The sequence below is a fragment of the Camelus ferus genome, chromosome 2 (assembly GCF_009834535.1).
Source record: "Camelus ferus isolate YT-003-E chromosome 2, BCGSAC_Cfer_1.0, whole genome shotgun sequence".
NCBI lineage: Eukaryota > Metazoa > Chordata > Mammalia > Artiodactyla > Camelidae > Camelus > Camelus ferus.
In genome coordinates, this window is record NC_045697.1 from 26,979,050 (window position 1) to 27,001,633 (window position 22,584).

General features: G+C 42.6%; 1 protein-coding gene across 1 annotated transcript in view; it reads left to right on the top strand.

Moving 5' to 3' along the window:
* The first annotated feature begins 57 nt into the window (after positions 1 to 57).
* The window catches only part of C2H4orf19 (chromosome 2 C4orf19 homolog), a 72,323-nt gene continuing 49,796 nt past the window's right edge, over positions 58 to 22,584 (top strand). The window contains exon 1 of the mRNA XM_032495623.1: positions 58 to 164. The gene's annotated coding sequence lies outside the window, so the exon portion shown is untranslated. The remainder of the gene's footprint in view (positions 165 to 22,584) is intronic.

Consider the following 22,584-nt stretch of genomic DNA (forward strand, 5'->3'; position numbering starts at 1 on the left):
GCCACGTGACACGCCGGCCCAATGACGGCGCCGGGGCGGCTTCTGCGAGCGCGGCGGGTCCGGGCTGCGCTGAGCCGCTGGCGTTTCCCGGCGCGGCCGCCCGAGGCCGGCGAAGCCATGGGCGCCGCGACCCCGCCGCCGCCGCCGCCGCCGCCCGGCCCCAGGTAGGGACCGTCTCTCGCCCCGCGCGCCGGGAGCACAGGGGCTTGACTCCCGCGGAACTTGGCTTTGTGGCATTAGTTCCCCCACTTTTCTCGCCGTGCATTTTTATTCCCCTATTTCCTTTTGCCGTGAAAAAAGAAAGAAGGAAAAAAGCTGGGGGGGGGGGGTGAAGCAATTCTCAGTCTGATTGCTTCGGAAAAGTCTGGTCGTTCAACAGAGGCACAGAGGGGCAAAATCCAATCTCGGTGGGATGGGGAAACTTTTACAAATCCCCCCAAACTAAAGACCAAGACAGTGTGTAAGGCTTTGCCCCGAATTTGTATATGAAACACTTTTGTTTTAAAATCTCTGATCAGTGAACTTTCAACCGTGTCTGAGAACTTGATTTGGGAAAACTGCAAGAGATTTTCCTCTTATTTCTAACTGTCGCCCTCCCACCGTCCCCCTTATTTTTAAGCATCTGGGTGTTTTTAAGTAAAACGGACATGGAAGGTGACCGCCGCTGTTTCTTTGAAATGTCCTTGGGTCCCAGGATGTGCTCCCCTTGGGGTGCTGGCGCCTTGGGTGGCGATGAGTGGGGTGAGGGTAGAGGGTGCAGTGCTAAGAAGGGGCACGCACGTGTTGAAGGGTCACAAAAACTGCTGAATATCTGATAGTTGGGGAGGCACCTCCCAGGTCAATTACGTGGGTCTCATTGACCTTGGCAGTCCGGATGAGTGTGAGATTTTCACAAACCACCACTGAACAATTTTTCCAATGATATAAGACAGAAATCAGTGTTTTCTTTTTTTCCCTCCAGCGCCATAATTAACCTTAAAAACAAAACAAAAACTTCCTTTAGTAATTTAGTACATTCTATTTTCCATTGTGGTATAGATGTTTGCCCAATGAATTTAGAGGAAGTCAGTGTTCCAGGAGATGTTCAAATCATTAAAGAATAGGGTATTTATTTTCTCCCTGTCACTGTGAGAATTACTGATGGCGCATCTCACCATGGCTTATGGATGTTCCTGGGTGATTATAAACAAGCTATTTAAGAAACATTTGAGAGTTGAATGAGAAAGGAATGGCATCTGGTTGCTGCTTTTAAGGACAACAGATTCTTTATTTGCCACTCAGCCCCACATTTACACTTCCAGGTAACACTATTTTAAGGAGACATGTTAAAGTCTTCTAAGGCTAAACACCTGTGTCTATAGAACACCTGAACAGTCATGAGGTCGATCACTGAAACCATGACAAAGCTCTGAAGGTAGAGTTCTGGGGTTATTTGTATTTCTCTTGAGTGTGAAGAGTCAGTTATGGGAAGCTGCCTTGATCACAGAGGCCAAATGGCACAGACAGAGAGAGAAGGAGGCAGGGTTTTGACTTCTTTTTCTTCTTAGCTCACTCTATGTACATTCAGATCCTGTTCTTTGATTCAGCAAGTATGGTATAGGCACCTGTCTCATAGCATCTGGCCCCAGGGCCTGGTCCTCAAAGGTTCTCAAGATTTAGCTGGGTAGTGACATCTAAAGATCAACGTGGCTGATCTCAGCTATGTTCTAAGAGCTTCTGCATACCTGGAATTTAAAACAAAACAGTAACTTGCATACCCACTAAATATGTGTATTAGCCTAGGAATGGAATGACCCCCCTCATTTCCCACCTAGTCCTTGTCTGAACCTGGAAACACAACCAGGCTAAGCTCTGGCCTGAATCCAGTCCCAGCCCAAGGGCAGAGCAGGTACTGCCCTCTTTGCTCCAGGAACTGCCCTGCCCTTGGTGCCCCAAGAGCCCACTGATTGCACTTCCAGGAATGAACTCCAGTTTCCAGATAACTGAATACCAGCCTCCTGGTAGCTGAGTTTTCTCCACCTGGACTATTTCAAATTCCCCTAGTTCCACAATTTTTTCAATAACCCAGAATTGTGGGCTCTTTTTGGTTCTTGGTTAAATAGTACCTAGCTCCTGATCTTTTTTCTTCTTCCTTTTTTGTAATGTTAGATGATCTGGTTGCAGGCAGACTTACTACGTATCTAGAAAAGAGGAGTCGATAGGCTTATCCTGGGGGAGGGCAGACTTGAGCCCCGGCCATCTGCAGGTCAAATGGGTCACCCCAATATAGCCTTTCTTAGTCTGGTTATTACCTGAGTGCTGTTTAAGAAAATAAAATAAAAATCAAATCTTGTCTACTCGGTGCGCCCTTCTCACCTGAGAATGTCATGTTCCCACAGAGACTGGAATCTTTGAAAGAAACATATATCATCAAAATGGCCCTATCCTAAAGCATGCTTGTAATACACCCTTCAAGTGAATATGTGTCCTGAAGCAGATACTTAAAAGAACTCAAAATACTGACTCAGTGTCATCAAGCATCTTAGAAGAGACACACCAGAGCTGCAGTGAATAGTATTAACATGAGACAAAGGGAATATCATGTCTCAAATTTTACCATGAGCAGTGAACTCTGTTCTTTTCCGGGTACAGGTGGCTCTCTCAAATTAAATGCCCTCGCCTTAGAGGCATGTTTGTAGACACTTGGCCAGTGCTAAGGACACAGTCCTTGCCTTCAGGGATCTTCCAGTCTTCAGAGAAGCCCTTGGAGGATTTTCAGCAGAGCAGGTCTGTGTTTCAGAAAGTTCATTCCAGCTGCGATGAGAAGAAGGAAATGGGGAAGATACAAGCAAGGCAGCTGCTGTAAAAATCCACACAAGAGGAGAGAGAGGAGTGAATTGATTCCAAAGATACTTAGGCAAAGGTGGTGTTTAAAATATTAACTCAAAGAAAATATTAGATGACTCAAGTCTCTGAAGCTCATTTACATGTCATTTCAAAATACACTTGTTCCAGGTAGATAACCATAAGCCACATCTCGTCGCAATGCTGTCCCTACTGACTGTACTTACTCTTGGGCCCCACATCGTTTGTTTCTATCACAGAAAAGAGGTTTTGATAAAGAATGAGCCAATGTTTTTTTTTCATGCTTTCAACACCCTGGTGCTTCTTTATGTAGACTTGAATATGTGCATCTGAAGACAAAGTTAAGGTAAACTCTTATCCTCGTATTGTACACACATTCCCTGATTTAGCACAATTCCTCCCTGGAATAAAAATATCCTAACTTTTGATTGTGTAGCAGTAATGTCAGTGGGCAATAGAACAGTTTGTTGTTATTGTTTGTTTGCTTGTTTGCTTGTTTTGGTTGGCCACAGTGTGGCCTGCTGGATGTCACAGGTAAGACTGGATTATGTTCACAGGGTACAGTATTAGAGGCTGTATTCATGGTATGTAAGAAGCACTGATGCCTGTGAGAGAAGAAAAGCCACCCTAGTTACTGCCACATGTGTAGCTTTTTAATACAATATGTATTTGGATATATTCGTTATTCATTTGTTTATTAGTTCCAGAGTGAATCTGTACATGAAGGAATTTCAAAACTTTTAAAATTTTGGTGTTAAATCTTTTTCCCCCCATTTGCTAACTGACTACATATCTTGGGTCATTTATGTGTGATTAAGTGCAGATTTGATGTGGACTTTACAGCTGTAAAACAGTATCCTCCTTCTTTGGTGACCAGACTGCCCAACCTCAGTCCTTCAGAATATTTACTGCAACCTAGAAATAAATAAAAGAAATAAATAAAAGAAGTGCACCTGCAAATAGTTAAGAGCCACAGACTTGGAGTCTCACTAGAACTTACAAGGCATTAGTTTTTGATTGCTAATGAGCTTGGCTGTCTGGATTCCTGGCCCACAGCAAGGAGATCCACTTTATAAGTTCAGTGCATGGCTGTTAGGATAAATATGAAATGTAGTGACAACCAACAGCTCAACAGGGAAGGCAATACCCAGAAGGTTGACTGTGACTAAATTCTAAGTCTGTAAGAAAAGAAAAGTTGGGTTCAGAACTATCTGTTAGCAAGGAAATAAGTATTACATTTTGGAAAAATGGATCCTAGTCCTTTTTAGAGCTAGAAAAGAACCTTAAAAGTCATCTGGTCTAACCACCGTAATTTACAGATGTGGAAACTGAGGCTCAAAGAGGTTAAATGATGTTTCCAAGGTCACATAGCTGCTAACTGGAAAAGTTACTGGGACCAGAATCTATGAGTCCCAATTTCCAGTTCAGCCTTCTTCCTACTTCTTCCTACTCCCATCCAAAAAGTGGAAATTTTAGTGGTATGGAAAATTCATTATCTGTTGATGTACATTTTCCCTCAAATATTATAATACCATATATGTAATATGTAAAAATATAAATATTATAATTATTTATATACATAGTATCAGTTATCTATTGCTGTGTAACAAACAACCCCCAAACATAATGGCTTAAAACAACCACCATTTATTTAGTTTATGACTTTGTGGATCGGCAGTTTGGGCCTGGCCAATCTACTGGTCTTGTCCAGGCTCCCTTACGCATCTGTGGTAACCAGGGTGGCTCTGTCTCTGGGTGTTGGCTGACTGTTGGCTGAGTCCACGAGGGAGCAGCTGGGCCTCATGCCCTCCATCACTGGACAGGCAGGCCTGGGCTTGTTCATGTGTCAGCTCAGCATGATTGTAAGCAGGAGCACAGGAGCAAGGCTCCTTAAGGTCTAGGCTGAAATGGACACAAGTTGCTTCTCCTCCAGGGTTAGCACATCAAGAGGTCAGTCCAGATGCAAGGGGTGGAGAAACAGACTCCACCTTTTGATGGGAGGAACTGCAGAGTCATCAGAGAACGGCATGGGTTCAGGGAAGAGTGGAGAGTTGTGGTCAGTTTTGTAGTCTACCACGTTGGTAGAGTACTTTATGTAACTTACCTGATTCTCACAAAGACACTAGAGATTAAGGTGGAATTCCTATTTTAGAGGTGAAGTAATTGAAATGCAGACATATTAGTCTGCATTAGGCAGGGGATGCAGCTGGTGAGTGATGGAACCAGCATTGGCACTCATACCTGTCCCAAAGCCCGTGTCTGTAACCACGACGCAGTTCTGCCTCTGTCCCTGTGTATGGTGCTGCAGAGAAGGGTGGTATTAAGCATCATAAGCACAGAGTTTTGTATGAACAAAATTTAACTTTAAGAATCCTTTTTCTCGATTTATGTGCTAAAAGAAAGTCAGATAAGATTCAGAGTAAAGAGAAATAAAGTGGGTTATCAGAGAAGCATAATAGGGGACAAGATGATGAGCTTGGGGGAGCCAAGGGAAAGACAGATTTGAAAAGCATAGTATCTATTTATGACTATCTCAAAAGATCCTCCCATCATTTATATAAAATAGGTAACATTCCCACTATTTTATTTGCCTGATGGAGATTACATTTAAACCCATGTCTGTATGTCTCCAAAAACTACCCCTGCCCCATTTTTTTTCCCCAGTGAGCCAATAGGCTTTGCTCCTTGAAGTGGGGTCCATGGACCAGCAGCATGGTGGTCACCTGGGAGCTGATTAGAATTGCAGCATCTTGCCCCAACCTCAGATCTATTGAATCTGAATCTGCATTTTAACAAGATCCTCAGATGATTCATAAGCACAGTGAAGTCTGAGAAGCACTGCACTAAAGGGACCACAGGGGGAATGATTTGTAATAAGATGGGCTGGTGGAAGGGCATTCGAGACAGGGAGAACAGCAAGAGCAAAGGTCCTGAGGCTGGAGTCTGTGAGCAGGTGAAGAATTTCCTGGGCTAGAGGAGGGGCATGTGTTTCTAAGGAAAGAAAGAGAGGAAGTGAAGATGGTTCTGGACTGCCCAGTTCTGAATTGTGTCTCTGAAACTTTAGGTTGGGGCGATATCTTTGCATTCTTTACTACTGAAAAAGAAGATACTTCTTGGTGGTAAGGGTGGTTTTGGCTTTTTGTTTGTTTTCAGGCAGCTTTCCCCATTCCTTTAATTTGTGCTAGTTTTTCAACTTTCACTAAGATGCAGTTCAAATGTTAAAAGTTCCAAATCTGCATGCCTGTGTAAATTTCCTATATATATAGTAAGAGAATTTTTTTGGCAGGCAATTAGTTATAATGAAAGTTATTCATATAGTTCTTCAGTTTATTAGCCCTTCCCAGCTGCCCTGTGACAGCTATTTAGGTAGTATTATTATGCCTCTTTCACAGTTAAGGACACTGAGATTTAGCGAGGTCACCCAGCTGAGGTTTGAACTCAGGTCTACTGACTCCAAGCCTAATATTTCTACACACTGAGGCACTCTGCAGGTTTTACATTTAGTCTTTGGAGGAAATTGTCAATCTGATCAGTTTCAAGTTTGGGGGTATTTTTCCCCATTTATACTGTGTCAAATTCAGAAAGATGCTTGAAAGTTTATATTGGTGATTTTGAAGGAACTATTTCATGGAAACTTGAAAATGCCTCTAAAAAACTGATTTCCTCCACCACCTAATTTTCTTATTTCATTGAATCCATATGCTGATTCTAATACATGCTTTATATTTCAAATGATATGAGTTATTTTGCCCTTTTCTTTGATTAAAAGATTTTGATTTATTTCTAAATAAATGTTTAAGCCAATTTCTTAAGCAACTAAGCTGAGGCTTTTAAAACATCCATGGGTTATAGAATCCTGACCTGGAAGGGGGCTTCACTGAGCCAAACACCTCATTTTATGGATAAGAAAACAGAGGCCTGGAGAGAAGGGAGCTTATTGAGAGATACCGCATAAGTCGGAAGCAAAGCTAGGGCTAGAACCCTTGTTTCTAATTTCCAGTCCTGCACCCTCTGACTAAACTACTTCAGAGCAATTCCTTTCCCTGCTGAGCTTGCCAGCCTCCCATGGGCAGCGTGGGGCACTCAGATGTCCAAATCCAGGTGACCTGGGTCTGAATCCTGGTTTGCTAGCTATCTAGCGGGTAACAAATTGTATTTGCTGCTACTGTCATTTCTTTTTCTTTTTTGAGGGGGAGGGGTTGGAGGGGTAGGCAGTTAGGTTTATTTGGGTTTTTTTAGAGGAGGTGCTGGGGATTGAACCCAGGACCTTGTGCATGCTAAGCCATACCCTCCCCCTGCCCCGTCATTTCTAAAGAGAATTGTGAAACATAGTTAATTGACTAGACAGTCAAGATTTAGTTTACAAAGTACAGTTTCTCTGCATTCTCTTTTCAACTTGATGGGACAGCTTTCATGGTCCTCACTGGGATTTGGTTTTGGTGAAGGATGCCAAGTATTCTCGGAGTGGGCATGATAAAAGCTTCAGAGATACGCTGCAAGCCAGGCCGAAGTCCAGCCTCAGAAGACCGCTGATGGAGGCCTGATTCCCCCTCTGCGAAGTGAGTTCAGTCTCTGTGACTGACTTAGCGCTTTCTCTTTTCAAAGCGAAAAGGCCAGCGTTTCCTGGTCCTGAAACGCAGGCCAAACTGGCTCTGGGGAGGGAGCCTGGAAACAAAGGAGGGTGCGAAGTCACAGCCCACTGGCGTGGAGAGAGCTCAGAGTTGTTTATATAATCCCCTGCCTAAAGTCAAAGATTGAATGGAGCAAAAGAAGTGTGACCTTTATGTAATCAAAAGAAAAAAAATGCTGAAGCAGCTTTAGAGAAAGTGAAATTACTGAAACTGCAACCCTGGAAAGGCAGTTGTCCTGTAAGAGTTAATTAGACAAAGAAGAAGCAAAACAAGTGAACAAACAAAAACCCCAGAATTCACCAGGCCAGCATCGTGCAGGGCCCTGGCTGGCAGGTGTGACTGGGCGAGACACAGAAATCATCGGAATCATCCTCTCAAAGCCATGACAGCACCATATGCATGTTTGGTCCCCTTAAATGTCTTTACTCGCTCTGTTTGCAGGTGCTTACCACCTGTGTAGTTTATGGGAGCCCTTTGAAAAGAAACCAAGGGTGGGGTTGTATTTTCTTCTGTCACTAAGCCAGCAGGTCAGCTGTGCTTCTCAAGTGAGGAGGAAGAGATGTGACGTGACCCCCAGCCTTGGAGTCAGGCCTGCCTCCCCCCGAGGGGATGGCAGTAAGGCCTGGACTCCCATCAGGTTTGAGTCCTGACTCTGCCACTTGCTGTGGGTCCCCCAACATTTCCCATAACCTCCCTGAGTTTCAGTTTCCTTGTCTGTAAAGCTGCATGTGTCGGTACTTGGTAAATCCTTAATAAATCCCATCCTTGGCCTCTGTGGCCTTCCGTTTTCTCGAATGTGAAATGAGAGGTTTGGACCAGAGCAGCAACGTGGGGTACAGGATGGAAGGAAGGGGTGGGGCAGGAGAGGTGTTCAAACAACAACGCTTCTCCTCCCAGCTCACCTCACCTTTACCTTGGATACAAGCCACATGAATAACAGGAAACTTCAAACTTAAGCACATGGGATTTCCCCGGAATTTCTAACTAGATATTTAACTTTCCTTACTGTAAAATGGTCTCCTTAATTATCTGTCCAGGGGTAGTTTTAAATCCTCTGTGGACCTCACGCATGTAAAGAGCTTTGGGCTGCAATGTTTTCCATGTTTGTATTAGTGGGAAGTAGGGAGGATGCTAAGGACTTGACATGTGGTAACAAAGTAAAAGTGGAGCTCTCTGAGACAGCAGAGCTTACCTGCATACTGAATTGATCCTTCTGTAAGTGTTGCGATGAAAGGAAACTGAAATATGCAGTGTGAGGTGGGGAAGGTGACTTTTGTCTGGTCCTCCAGTCAACGAAGGATTTTCAGCGTCACTAAGTTGGCATGTATAGTATTTAAAAAAGGGGCATTGCCTCACCCTTGTATTTTATATATTCTCCATCCTTCACCTTGTGAGTTTGGTTGGATTTTTTTTTAATATGTTGTAAAAATCTTTAAAAAAAATTACTGATGCTGTGGGGAACAAAATCTGGATGCTCTCTATTAAACAGATGTCGACAGAGGCTGTGGGGATACAGATGTTAGTAAAGCAGGCCTGGACGCGGCCCCGTGGGGATCCACGCAGTCCGCAGGCAGACAGGTCACCGTCTATGCCTGTGGGGACTGCAGCAGGGAACATCCAGGGCACTCTGCGGTACGGGGCGGGAGTGTGACCTGGACTGAGAGGCAGGAACAGCTCCTCTGAGGAAGGGCTGCCCAGCTGAGCTGCAAAGGATGAGAGGGATCTGACTGGGCAAAGGGAGCCATAGGGTGGGAACGCACACGGCATGCTCACGGTCCCGAGGTGGCAGCATTCTGGGAAGTGTCCCGAGCACGGGGAGGGCCAGGAGAGATAACAGAAGGTAGACTGTGTGGGGTCTTGTAAGCTACATGCTGTAATCTGACCTCAACCAATCTGGTCCTTCTTATTTACTGAGGACATTTTTGATGGGTGTTGAAAACTCCAGTATTAAGAAGTGGCTGAGGGTAAAGTTCTCCTTCCCCTTTGGTCTCACATGTGGTCCCAAAGCAAATCTCAGGCCCAGCCGAGCCTCACATTGTAACATTGATTAGTAAGCAGGGATCAGATCCATCGTGCAACCTGTTTTGTAAGCTTGGTGAAGTCCCTCGTTCTGTTCTTGTGGTTTCTCCAACTTCATGGGAAATTCATTGGAGGCAAATGTGACACTCCTCTAGAGGCTGGGTTGAGTTAACCTAAGAGTTTAATTTAAGCAACAGGAACTAGACAAGGCATTTTGCACAAACATGTATTGGGAATCACTGGGAAGGGCCCAGGTACAGGATCACTACCATGTACCATTTAATGCAAGCGTGGGGCTGCCTCTACACTACTTCTAACCAGTCCACACGTCCTATACAAAACCAGTTTCACCAAGGAAAAGTAACTTCTACTATTCATTTGTTCCTTAATAAAGTCCTCTGTTGATTGCAGATAAGGAAGCTAACATTCCTTTAGAAACCACCTCTGGATTATGGCCTTCTGATAACATCTTCCTAACCGTCTCTGAAGTGTGTGTTCCTGATTAGGGTAACTAATTTAATCTGCATCCCAGGGTGCAGATGGAAAACACACTCATAAATTCCAGCCTGTCTGTGCTGATGCATCTTACAATGCACTGTAGACAACACAGCCATTGCAAGGCAGTGGTCTTGGTCCTAGCAACAGAGAGAAGCCAGTAAGGTCATAAATTGGGAAATAACAAGATTTGTATCTCTGGCTGCAGGTTGGGAAACTGGAAGGAAGACATAGGAGAGAGGAGGCCAGTTAAGGGGCTGTTGCATGAGATGTTGAATCTCCACTTGAATAAAGTGGAGGTAATTTGACTGAGAGAAGTGGACGGGTTCCTGAGATACGTTAGATGAAATCACCAGGACCTGGTGATGGATTGGAAATGGGAAGTGAGAGAGGAGGTGTCAATATTAAATTTTAGGACAGGGAACACAAAGGAATTTTGTTACAGTGTTGTTTGTGATCATAAAGAAAAAAACAGTGTATCTATTGTCAATAAACACTGGCTAAATAAAGTACAATTTATAGATACAATGCAGTACCCTGCACTGATGAAAGAAATGAGTTGCATTTGTGATGACATGGTGGGAAGATGTTCAGGAAATAAACTTAAATGTTTAAAATTTGTTAAAGAAACATGTACTTAGTGTTCCACTTTAATACAATTAGTAATGATTGTGATTAGCATTTATAATATCCAGAAGAAAAAATTCCAGCTGTGTTTATCTGTGAGGCAGAGGTTATCAGGGATATTTGCAGTCTGTACTCTGAAATTTTTGCAACTGAGAAATCAAATTTTGCAGAAAATGAGCAGACTACCCTACTTCTATCATGAAAACTCCTGGTCATTTTATCCCAACATGATTACTCCCGCTTTTGAATACACAGTCCACGATCATTCCCATAATGTTAGGTCCAAAAAAGGCTTTAAAGGTCATTTAGCTCAACGTCCCCATTTCACAGATGAGGAAACTGAGGCCCAGAGAGGTTAATGGCTTGGCTACAGTCACATAACCCTAAACTAATAGCAGAGCCAAGACTAGAACCCAGAGACTCTCCATCTGGAATTCTTTATACTTCAACAGGCAAAGCCTCCTCCAGCACTCACTCTATCTGTGAATAACTTGGCTTTTACTGGACGGTCCAGTGAATAGATCTGTCTCGTCCAGTAAATGATGTGCTCAGACTCCAAGAGTCAGTGTTCAGCCTCATGCTCAACATACTGTAAAACACTCATTAAAGCAGTTGAAAGACTAGTTAGACTTCAGATCTAAACCTCAGGAAGGAGAAAGACTCCTGCATGGGGCTTGCCCTCAGCACACACACAGCCACACACACACTCTCTCTCCCACCCTCTCCCACCCCCACATGCTAAGCATAAGTCCAGGGCACTTGGCTCTGTTGCCTAATTGGCTATGCTGGCAAAATGGACTTTGGATTTAAGCGAGGGTCAATGGTACACCAACAGACTGATAATCCTGAACTTCCTAAAGGAAATGGCATGGCTCTTGAAGGGTACTTTTCATTTGTGGATAAGGTCAGTGATTTCCCACAGCTGTCTTCAGAACTCCCTTCCCACAGTTACATAGCCCCTTCACACAGTATTTCAGAGACTATTTCTTCTCTTACAGAAATGCAGCCTGATTGTGGGCCCAGAGCAGTGTGTCAGGTTGTCCACTGTCACTGGTGGTGGCCCAGAGAACTGGACGTTTTTGGATTGCAATTCACTGGCAGAAATGAGGCTAGCGACTCCGTCGTCCTTAGACTGGGAAATACCCAGGGGCAGCTGGGGCCACGTGCCCCAGTCTTCTTAGGGCTGTTTGGCTTTCCCACCTTTGGAACCTGATTCTTTTCTTCTTTTCCCCTGAAGCTAATCAAAATGCTTTTGTTTATACTGAACTACACTTGGCATCTGGTGTTCATCACCTAAATGGGCTGCTGTCTTTCGGAAACTCTTCTGCTCCCATTTTGCAAATTTGGTGAACTTGTTTCCAGTGTTTTATTAATTTATTTCAACTCAGCATTTTCCATATCTTAAAATTTTCCATTTTTAAAGTGACCATCTGTTTTATTTTTTTAGACTCTATGCACACACACATTTATATACAGTTTAGTTTTAAGCTCTTTCAAACCACTTTTTCTTTCTCCTATTGCTAATCTTGTGTGGGTTCACGGTGCTTTAGTGTGTAAAGTATCCATAAGATGCATTTGTACATTTTATCTGAAAATTGAGAAAAGCCAAAAATAGTTGTGTCACAACTGTGATTTGCCTTTAAGTTGTATTAAGCAAGCTAATATTTTGATGAAAATGAAAATAAACGGTTAATTTAAAGTACTGGTAATTCTTTCCTCTCAGTCAACTCTATGTCCATCTTTCAGTAAGTGCACATTCTGCTTTTCACAAGTGCAGAAATTTAGCTTCCTGAATACGAGCCACATGCAGAGGCAGAGAGTTTGAGCAAGAGGAGAATGTGTACCCTTCCTCAGCGGTATAGCCAGTAGCTATTGCAAATGGAACAGAAAGGAATGTGAGCGAACTCAACAGATCTTAAGAGTCAGAAAGGTCCAAGACAGCAGAGCCCTGGAGGGATTACTAGAGATATGTGACCCAGCCCTGGACTGCCCGTGTGCCTTTTAGAAATACCTGGAAAAAGTTACATTTCTCATCGTTCAACTATAGCCAGACCAAGCCATAATCTGACAGTTAATTTTGATGTGAGATATAGTTACCAAGTTTTCTAGTAAAATGCAAAAGACTTTGGATGAATAGCAGGAAAGACTATTTGAAATCAGTCTTCCCTGAAAACTCAAAAATTCACATTCCCCATAACTTGCCCAAATGACTATGACAAAGTATTTTCGTGCTGACACTGCAACACAGGGGGAGATACAGTTTTTAATGCCTAAATGCTGTAACATTTTAATTGTTAACAGAGATAATAGCCTCTAATGGACATTAAACTTTCCATGAAAAAATTAGAATGTAAGAGTCTATAGGTATAATTAAGGGCTAGACCAGGTAGACTTGCTAATGTCTCTTAATATCCATAATTAACAAATACTTGAGTGCCTTCTATGGTTTTGAGGGGGGCTTTTTTTTTTCCTCTATAAGGTTTTGAAAGTAAGGAGATGTAACAAAAAATTAATGACCTTACAATCAAAAGTATGGAAATGTTTCTCTGCTAGAACTTCTCAGTTGGGACTGATTAAGGAATATTTATTTCTGAGCAAAGTATAGAAGAAAGCCAATGGAGAAAGGGGTGCTGTATCTTTAAATTTGGAGATATTTTATAATTGTCCTTGAAGTTTCTATTTTCATTTGTTTGCTTTGGGTGGGACATGGAAAAATATTTGCCTACTGGATGGTACTAATCTTCATGCATGTGTTCATGCATTTCCTTTCCTGAGAAAGGTGGGGGCAATTCATGGTAATGCCTTTTATTTTTAAATGTTTGCAGATGTGTGAATTCCTGTCCTAAAAATCGGTTAAGTTCAAGCTCATTGAGTACCATAAGAAAAGACGTCTCTGAGACACTCAAAGTGTGAAACTTCAAACGCTGGGTTTTCTAGTTACATGTTATCCCAGAAGCTACCTTACTTACGTGATCAGTATTTTCATAATAAATCGGTTATTAGCAAAGTACTGATGAACTCTAATATTCTAAATAACATTGTTTGGAAAAATTTTACACTTGTTTAAATAGGTTTTTTTTGTTTCGTTTTTAATGTTTAGGTAGAATTTAAATTATTTTCAGTGGCTTGGAGGCAAGGTATGTTGTTGTTGTTGTTTTTCTTAAGGGAATTAAAATCCCAGTAGTGCAGAAATTCTTATTCACTCAACAGATATGTATTGAACATTTCCCATATGCCCGGCCTACAGGGAAAATGTAAACCAGCTTTCCTGCAACCCCACAGTGAGCATTTTTCACAAATGCAGAACTTTAATTTGCAAATAAAATTCTTGAACACTGTGCCCCTATACCATATACTTGGAGCACCAGCTCCCTGGTAGGCTTTGAGCAGTGTGCTGACTGGGATCCAGAAGTGAACAGAGTCCCTAGCTTATGATATCTGGTGGGAAAGAGGCACATGAAATCATCATATAAATAAAACTAGAATTTCAACTTGTGATGCAACAAAGGAAACAGAAAAGGAATGTGGGACAGCTTTTATGGGATCTGCTTTAGATGGGGAGTGGGGAGAGGCCAGGGAAGGCTTTTCAGAGAAAGTGGTGCTCAAAGCAGAAGAGCGAGGGAAAGTCAGCCAGGGAGAGCGGTGGAGAAAACTGGTTGTGGATATTTTTATTAAGGGGGTGGAAGGCAGGAGCCAGGAACCCCAGTTTGTAGTTTGAGAGCCACCAGGAACCTCTCTTGACCGTCTTAATCTCTGGACTCATTTTCTTTACTGAGAAATCAGAGTTGAAAAGAAACCTCTAGATTCCTTCTCTGATCTGTGAGCCGTAGGAACTGCTACTCTACCAGGAAGCCCTCTCCTCTGATGGTTCCGTCTGGGCCGGTTCTGGAACTGTCATCATCCTAGCCCAGATCCCAGGTGTTCCCAGGAACTGTGTGCCGAGTCCTCGCCAGGCTGGCCGGGCTGAGCCGGATTCAGGCAGTTGGGCTGAGCTCTCCGGGCTTCCTGCCCCGCCTGCATCCATACACTTATCTCACTCGTATCAATCCTTTCCTCATTCCCTCCATTCTCCGAGAATAAGGTGTTCCCTTTCTTGTTCAAGGTCAGCCTTTTCACTGTGAATCTTAGCACTCCCACCCTCCCCCAAAAGGAGTCATCTCCCTCCGCAGTAAACACACTCAAATCTTTTTTTTTAACTAAAATAAAATACAGAATAAATGCCTCTTCCTTTGAGCCACATTCTTCCAATTTTTGTCTACCATTCCATCTCTGTTTCCCTTATTAAAATTTTTAATTAAAAAGTCTTAAAGAATTCTTGAGTCGTTGCTGCCTTTAAAAGCTGTTCTCCATTTCTCATCTCCGGCTCGCTCTCCATACGTAGCTCTTTGTTTTCTCCCCACATCATGACATGAAAGTTTCACTGATGAAATTCGAATCTTAAATTTAAATATGTGACCATCAAATCTAATGGGCCTGTTTCATCCCCTTACCTTATAAATTTCCCGGCTGCATTTCAAACTACTGGTCTTGGTGATGCCTTCCTTTTGGAAAGCCTCTTTCCCTTGACTCCTGTTATGCTCTTACATTTCTCCCTTTTGGTTCTCCTACTTCTAGGATCAGCTCCTATTCACCTGCCACCTATGATCAAGTCTGACGGGAGTGGCAGGGTCAGGGGCAGGTACTGAGGCAGAATCCATTTGCAGGTCCTATACACACCCGTACGTGATGACTCTGCCATCAGGGGAGGGTGCTCAGAGAATTCAGAGTAGGATTAAGGTGATGAGGTTCATTGATTTGGGTCAGTTGGCAAGGCAGCCTATGTGGGAGGTGGAAAAATCAAAGAAGTCTTGGCAGTTAGGTGACTGGTAATTTGAATCTTGGGGACAGAGGTGAGAGGGTGGTACCTGGGAAGATTTAGAATCAAGTACAAATATGATGGAATAAATAAAACCCAAAAGTATTAATAATTTTAGATAAGTTTGTGGGAAAGTCTGTCTTTAATATTTTAAACACATACAATTCATGTTTAAGATAATTAACATGAATAGCCTTGTGATTCCAATTTAAAACGTGTCATTGGGGGATTGATTTAGACTTTGGATCTTTAAGTTGAAATTTTTAAGATAATTTTGCTGTTTTATATTAGATTGAAATTTCTAAGAGAACCAAAGATTCACCTTTTTTGTGAGTTTATTAGTGTATAAAATGATGAAGTACTACGGAAGGGTTTGTTGACTGGTCAGAAAACTGAAATAACTTAGAAAATCCAATATATTGTGTTTAAAATGTCTTTTAATTAACGAAGTTGAAAAGTCACTCAAAAAAACTAACAAAGTTGAGAGATTTTAAATAGAATGAATATAAGATTTATAATTGATCACAACTCAAGAGAAAATTACATTTTTGGATTTGTTATTTTAATAATTTACACATGAAATTTAAAAACCTAAGTAGCTGCAGGTAGTGACTTTGGAGGCCCTAGGGGACACACAGAAACCCCTGTGGCCTGTCCTGCTCCCAGGCATTGGTGCACCCCTGGCCCCCTGGTCAGTCCCTGGCGGTATCAGAGTGTGTGCACCCTTCAGGGCTCACGTGCACGTGACACCCAATGCATACCTCCCACCCTGCCCTCCCCGAGCCACTACAGATCCGTGGAAAACAGCTGCTTGCAACAGGGCCAATCGACTGGCACATCCCCAGTCCCCTTTAAACTGAACCCATCTGACCAACCTGAGTTCATCACTGCCCCACCCCCACCCGCAGTGATTTGCTCTCCCTCCTGTATTACTACCTTGGTTGATGACATCATCTGGTTTCCCTTTCCCTCAAGATGAAGGACTATGACTCAGGCACCTGTGACTCCTCAGTGCCCACCACCGACAACAGTAGGCACTCAAAAACTCTGTGAACAGGAAGGCCAAATAAAATACGGGCTGGCGTAAAGACCTGTTTTAGGACGAGTGGATGGGGAACCCCATATCTTGTTGATATTCCTTAAAATCACTGTCAGGGGAGCAGGAACAGCTAACGTTTACTGAGCACCTCCTGTGTGCCAGGCACTGCAGGTGGTTTATACACATCATCTGACTTACAGGGCTGGGCTCAGAGGGGTCAGGCTGTGTTCAAGATGACGGAGCTAGTAAGTGACAGGGCCAGAGCCGGGGCGCAGTCGAGTTTTGAGTGGCTGCAGAGCACACTCTCTTAGCCAGCGGACCTCACCTCAGCGGAGCTGCTTTCACGTTAGGTTTCCCTGAACTGATTTTTATGTAGTAACATTGCTGATGAAGGTCAAGCGATACTTAGAAACTCAGAATTTAGTTTATCACCATTTAGTCTTTTTTTTTTTCATTTCGTTATGAAAACTCACTACCAATTTATTTTTTTTCTTGTTTTTTTCTTGGGGGGGGCTTGGTTTTGGGGGGGCTGGGGGGAGGGTAATTAGATTTTTTTTTTCCAATGGAGGCACTGGGAATTGAACCCATGACCTCTTACACGCTGAGCACACACTCTACCGCTGAGCTATACCCCTTACCTTTTTAGACAGATCAAAGTACCCAAGCTTAATAACTTGAAAGATCAATACTATCGCTTGTTGTAGAAACATCAACTGAAGCAGTTCTCCCAACTCTCCTGCCTGAACTTCCGCTGGTTTAGGAAAACTCCTTGATCTTTCCATGTTCTGCCAGACCAGAAAGGATATGTTTCAGCCCAACTGGACACAAAACATTGGGTTGAGGGGAAAATGCAGCCACAAGAGTGCCTTTTAAGAAAAGAAATTGGGAAATCATCCTCAGATTTCCTCCTTCCCTCTCCTTTGCACAGTTCATAGAAACAGTGCTCTTCTTTCCCGCTGCGCACCTCAACCCTAGTACAAAATTAGTAAGAGCAGAAAAAGCAGAACTGCTGTCTCTCCCGCATCCACCCCACCCGTGGCCACGCCCCCTCCCCCGTGGAGAATAAGCCATTTTAGTACAGGCTGCCAAGTACACATTAAAGGTTGAGATTACAAGATCCTTTGCTCAAAATAAACATTTTAAAAATAATGAACATGCATTTGAGTCTCTATTTCTCATTCGTGTATTAACTCTGTCCCACCCAAAACTAATATGCTATTTTTTGTTTTTTGGGTTTTTTGGGGGGTTTTTTTTGGTTAATGTTCTTGAGGATGGAGGAACTTCTGCCTAGTTTCTTTTCAGGAACTTTTGTGTAAAAATATACCACTTTTAGCAATGCTTATGAATTAGTTATTTAGAAGATCAGTTCCCTAAGGTCTTCTATTTACTTGAGTCATATATATAAATTTGAAAATTGGAAGGAGCCTAGATAAAGATACAATAATTACATATGTCATGCCATGGAATAGATTTCTAGAAAGAGGTTGTGGTGAGCGGGAACTTTTTACCAATAATGTTTAACTAGAGCCTGAGGGATGTTAATTTCTGGAACTGCTTGTGATAGTGGCCAATCTTCAAAATAATTTTTATTGCTGCAAAATCATTTTTTTAACTACAAGGAGTTAGAAAAAGGAACAACTTTGTGTAAAGGGAAAATAATTGCAAAATTGAATCATCTCTCTGGCCTCATTCAGAGGATGCAGTGATTCAAGGGTACCTGGCCTCGGCCTCTCGAGTGCACAGACCAAAAGGTAAGTACATTTAGCACATATTTCGATGCTATTTACCACCATAACCCTAGGATGATTAATGTTCTCATTTTCCAGGTAGGCTAAGAAAGACAATAATTTACCCAGTGACATGAGACTGCTTCATTTCAGGTCTTCTTTAAATTGCTCTGTAGTCTCAGAAATCACTTCCCTGTTCCTTAATCTCTCAACAGATAACCTGTGACCTGTTGCTATGATGCAAAAGACATGTCCTTCAGCATCTTACTCATCCTCACCAGGTGCTTTAAATTCAGAAAGTTTGGTTACTTCTGTAACTTGATCCTCATGGGTTTATATGTGCACGTAGAAGCCACTGCAACAGGATGACGCTGTGGTGAAAGCATAAGCTTTTAGACACAGCTGGGTTCAAATCCCAGCGCTGGAGCTTCACCTCTGTGAGCCTCCATTTCTTTGTTAAATAGGGACAATAACTGCTGATGCAACGATGGGATGGCTCTTGACCTGGAAGCTAAGAATCAAATCAGTGCACACAAGTGAGGAAATTCTGTATGTTAACTTGCATGACTTCTGTCATCAGAAAACAAATCTTAAAAACACGTGTTAAAAATAATTAAGTGCATCACTTCATGACAGCCACCCACTAGAATGGCTGTAATCAGAAAGGTGGCAGTATCGAGTGACGGAAGGGATATGGAGAACCTGGAACCCTCACACGCTGCCGGGGGCAGGGGGCGGGGTGTGAAGTGGTGCGTCCGCTGTGTAAAACAGTGTGGCGGTTTGTTAAAAGGTTAAACCTAGAACCACTATATTAGCCGGCAGTACAGTCCCAGATATATACTCAAAAAGAATGAAAACATGTGTCCACACAGAAAATTATATGAGTGTTCATAACAGCATTATTCATGGTGGCCGGAAAGTGTCCCCGTAGACAAACAGAATACGGTGCATACCCACAGGACACTACTGTATGGCCAGAGGAAGGAAAGAAATACTGATATATGCTGCAGCGTGGATAAACCTGGAAAATATCACAGAAAGTGCAAGAAGCCAGACACAAAAGGCCACATATTGTGTGATTCTGTTTATATGAATGGTCCAGAATAGAGAAATACGTAGACAGAAAGTATATTGGTGATTGCCTGTCACTGAGTAGGATGGGGGATCGGGCGTTCTTGCCTAAAAGGTACACGGTTTCTTTTGAGGGTGATAAAACTGTTCTAAAATTGATTGTGTACAACCCTATGAATATACTAAAAACCACTGAATTGTACACTTAATGTGGGTAAAAGTAAGGTATGTCAATTATATCTCAATAAAACTTAGAAAGTAGTAAAGTGATGGACTTCTAATTAATGAACCTCTGAAGTTGTTACACACGGTGTCAGTGGACGTCTGTTAATTACCCCATCAGAGGTGTGTCCCCACATCCATGGCCTTTAGCTTTTGAGACTCTTCCTTGCTCATGGCAGCAGTTCTCCCATGTGTGAAAATACGAAGCTTCAGCTCTGATCTTTGTTTGATAGCTTTATTGTGTTTTTCCTGATTGTAAAATTAACACATACACAGTGGGAAAAGCTCAGAAAAGTATAAGTTCAAGGCATAAATTAAAGAACACAGGTAATCCTGTGCCTCTAAGAGCACTATACCTTCCTGACTCCTTTCCAGGTTGGAAAATCTGGTCTAGAATTTAGGTTTTAGAGAACCAAGTCTCACACCAAATACATAGGTAACCTTCATTTTGACAGACTTTCTCTGAAATGATCACGTGGACCTGAAGGGCTCATCTTTCTAAAAGCAGGTTTCTAGTCTAGTCTAGGTTAGATAGTGCTAAAATGCAGTTAACACCTCGTATTAATTTAAAAACACACCCCCGCTTGCTTTGCCCTGCCATCAGTGGTCTCCCTCTCCCTGTCACGTGTGTCCCAGGTCATAATCTTATTCATTATGTGCCCAGTTGTGATTTCTCTAGACCGACACAGGGGCCTCTGGAAAGAAAAGGTTATGAGGGAAGTGCTGCCTGGATCGCTAGACCTGGGGCCCAGTGCACTGGGAATCGCACCCTCCCCAAACCAGGTGTTCATGTGAGGCTGACCTAATACATCAGATGAATATAGTAGCCTATTCTTTGTCAGGGAAAAAAAAATGCATTAATTATTTGGCTTAAGTCCACCAAATTAAGGTTGGCCCTGAAGGGAACAAATACTTCCCTGAGCTTTGGATTGTCCTGGTAAAGAGCTAAAATAATAGTAAATATTGCTTAGATAGGGAATCAGACCTCTTACACTCATGTGTGCTCACAAGGGAAAGATGTTCTTATTTACAATTTGCCTTATAAAATTATTTTCCCAAATTGATCTTTTAGAACAAGGAAATTAATCAAGAACAGGATGTGCTACTTTCCATTGGGAATCCATTTCTATGAAGAAGCATAACTGGAAACAGTTAACTATTTAATGCTCTTATGCTAACACTTAATGCTCACATTAACTCTTAATGCTCTCAGGGCTTTCTGCCTCCCCCTCAGTTAACATTTATCAGTTATTTTTATTGCTGGTTATTCTTTCCCTTGAAAGTGTTTTGTTTTCTCAAATGGTTGTAAATTTTTTAAAAGCCTGTCCCATAAATGTCATTTTAATCTCCCACAGTCCCTTATTTAAGATCGAGCCCTAAATATTTCTTGATTAATTATTTGCCAGCAGGCATGTCTGGCCTTCCTGAAATATGGGCATTGTGATCTAATTATGTAGACATATCTTTCTGAAGGCACCGTCACAATTACACTGACTACACAGAAAAGAGCAGCTTTTTTGGAGCGAAATCTGTTCTTTAAACAGGTTGCTTAAAAGTATGTGACTAGTCATTGTACTGGTCTCTCATGTCTTCTGTCAGTTTGAGAATTTTCAGAATCAAAAGTTGTGGGGTTTTTTAAGTTCAACACCCATGTTTATCTCTAGAACTTAGACCCAGTATCGTATTTTTCCCATATGCAACATTTCAGATGGGCTATGTATTTCAAAGGATGCTAAGCTACAGCAAACAACTGCCTGTTTCTAAGGACCGAACGCCTTTCTCTTTGAACCCTGTTCATTGTCTTTCTTCCTAAGAATTTTTCACATTGTGTTTCACAGGTGTCCTCCCCAAACCTTCATCAATTAATTAACTGGGTATTTCAGAAAAGATGTTCTTCCAACTCAGGGTTCTCAGTGTAGGAGAGGGCGACTAGGGTCTTAACCAAATAATCATATACATGTAAATTTTCAGTAGTGACAAGTGCAATGCAAATCAACAGCAGAGGAGTTTGACCCCGGAAGGGAAGTAAAAGAAGGCTTCTCTGAGGAAGATCAGAGCGGTTAACCAGGAAGAAGGGGCAAGCACGAGCAAAGGGGCTGAAAGAAAACCTGTGGAGATGGGGCCCGGGGAGGAAGATGGCTCAAGACAGGCTTGTAGGAATGGGTAGGAGTTTTGTCTTCTCACTTTAAGAACAGTGAGAAGCTACTGAAACGTGTTTACCATCAGGGAGCTGGCATATCCAGCCTGTGCTTTGGAAAGATCCCTACGGCTGTGCTGTGGACAGCTGCCGAGAGAGCACCCAGTGGGTGTGGGCAGACCCGTCACAAAGGTTTGCAGTGGACTAGGCAAGAGACCTGGGTCATTTGGTCCAGGTTTTGATGGCAGTGCCGCAGAGAGAAGTGAACTAATTCAAAAAATATTTAGAGAATGGAATTGTCAGGCCACATTGGTACAGCCTAGGTCTCATGAGAGTTCAGATAGAAGTGATCCAGTTCAAGAATAATCTAAAAGACAAAGTCATCAGGAATCGGCCATGGATTGGAAATGAAAAGTGAGGGAAAGAGAGGTGTCAAGGAAGACTCACAGATCTTCTGAGTTGTACTAATAATATGTACCTCAGCACATTAAATGCTCTGAGAAGTTCTACAGCAAAGAAACTTGGCTGACTCTCTCATCTAGCATTTCCCATATTCATTTTTCCTTTTCTGGTAGCAGTTTCTAACTTCTGGGAACACACTTCAGACAACTCTGAGTTAGCCTAAGTAGGCCCTTGGACTTTGAACAATTCCAAATATTCTTCACATTTTTTTAAACCCCTGTGTTAGACTGCTAGCGCTGCCATGACAAAAGAACACAGACCACAAACTGGAGGGTTTCAGCAACAGACATTTGTTTTCTCACAGTTCTGGAGGCTGGAAGTCCAAGGTCAAGGTGTCTGCAGGTTTGGTTTCTCCTGAGGCCTCTCTCCTGGCTGCCTCTTCACATGGTCATCCCACCGTCTGTGTTGTCTGTGTGTCCTAGTCTCTTCTACTAAAGACACCGGTCAGATTGGAT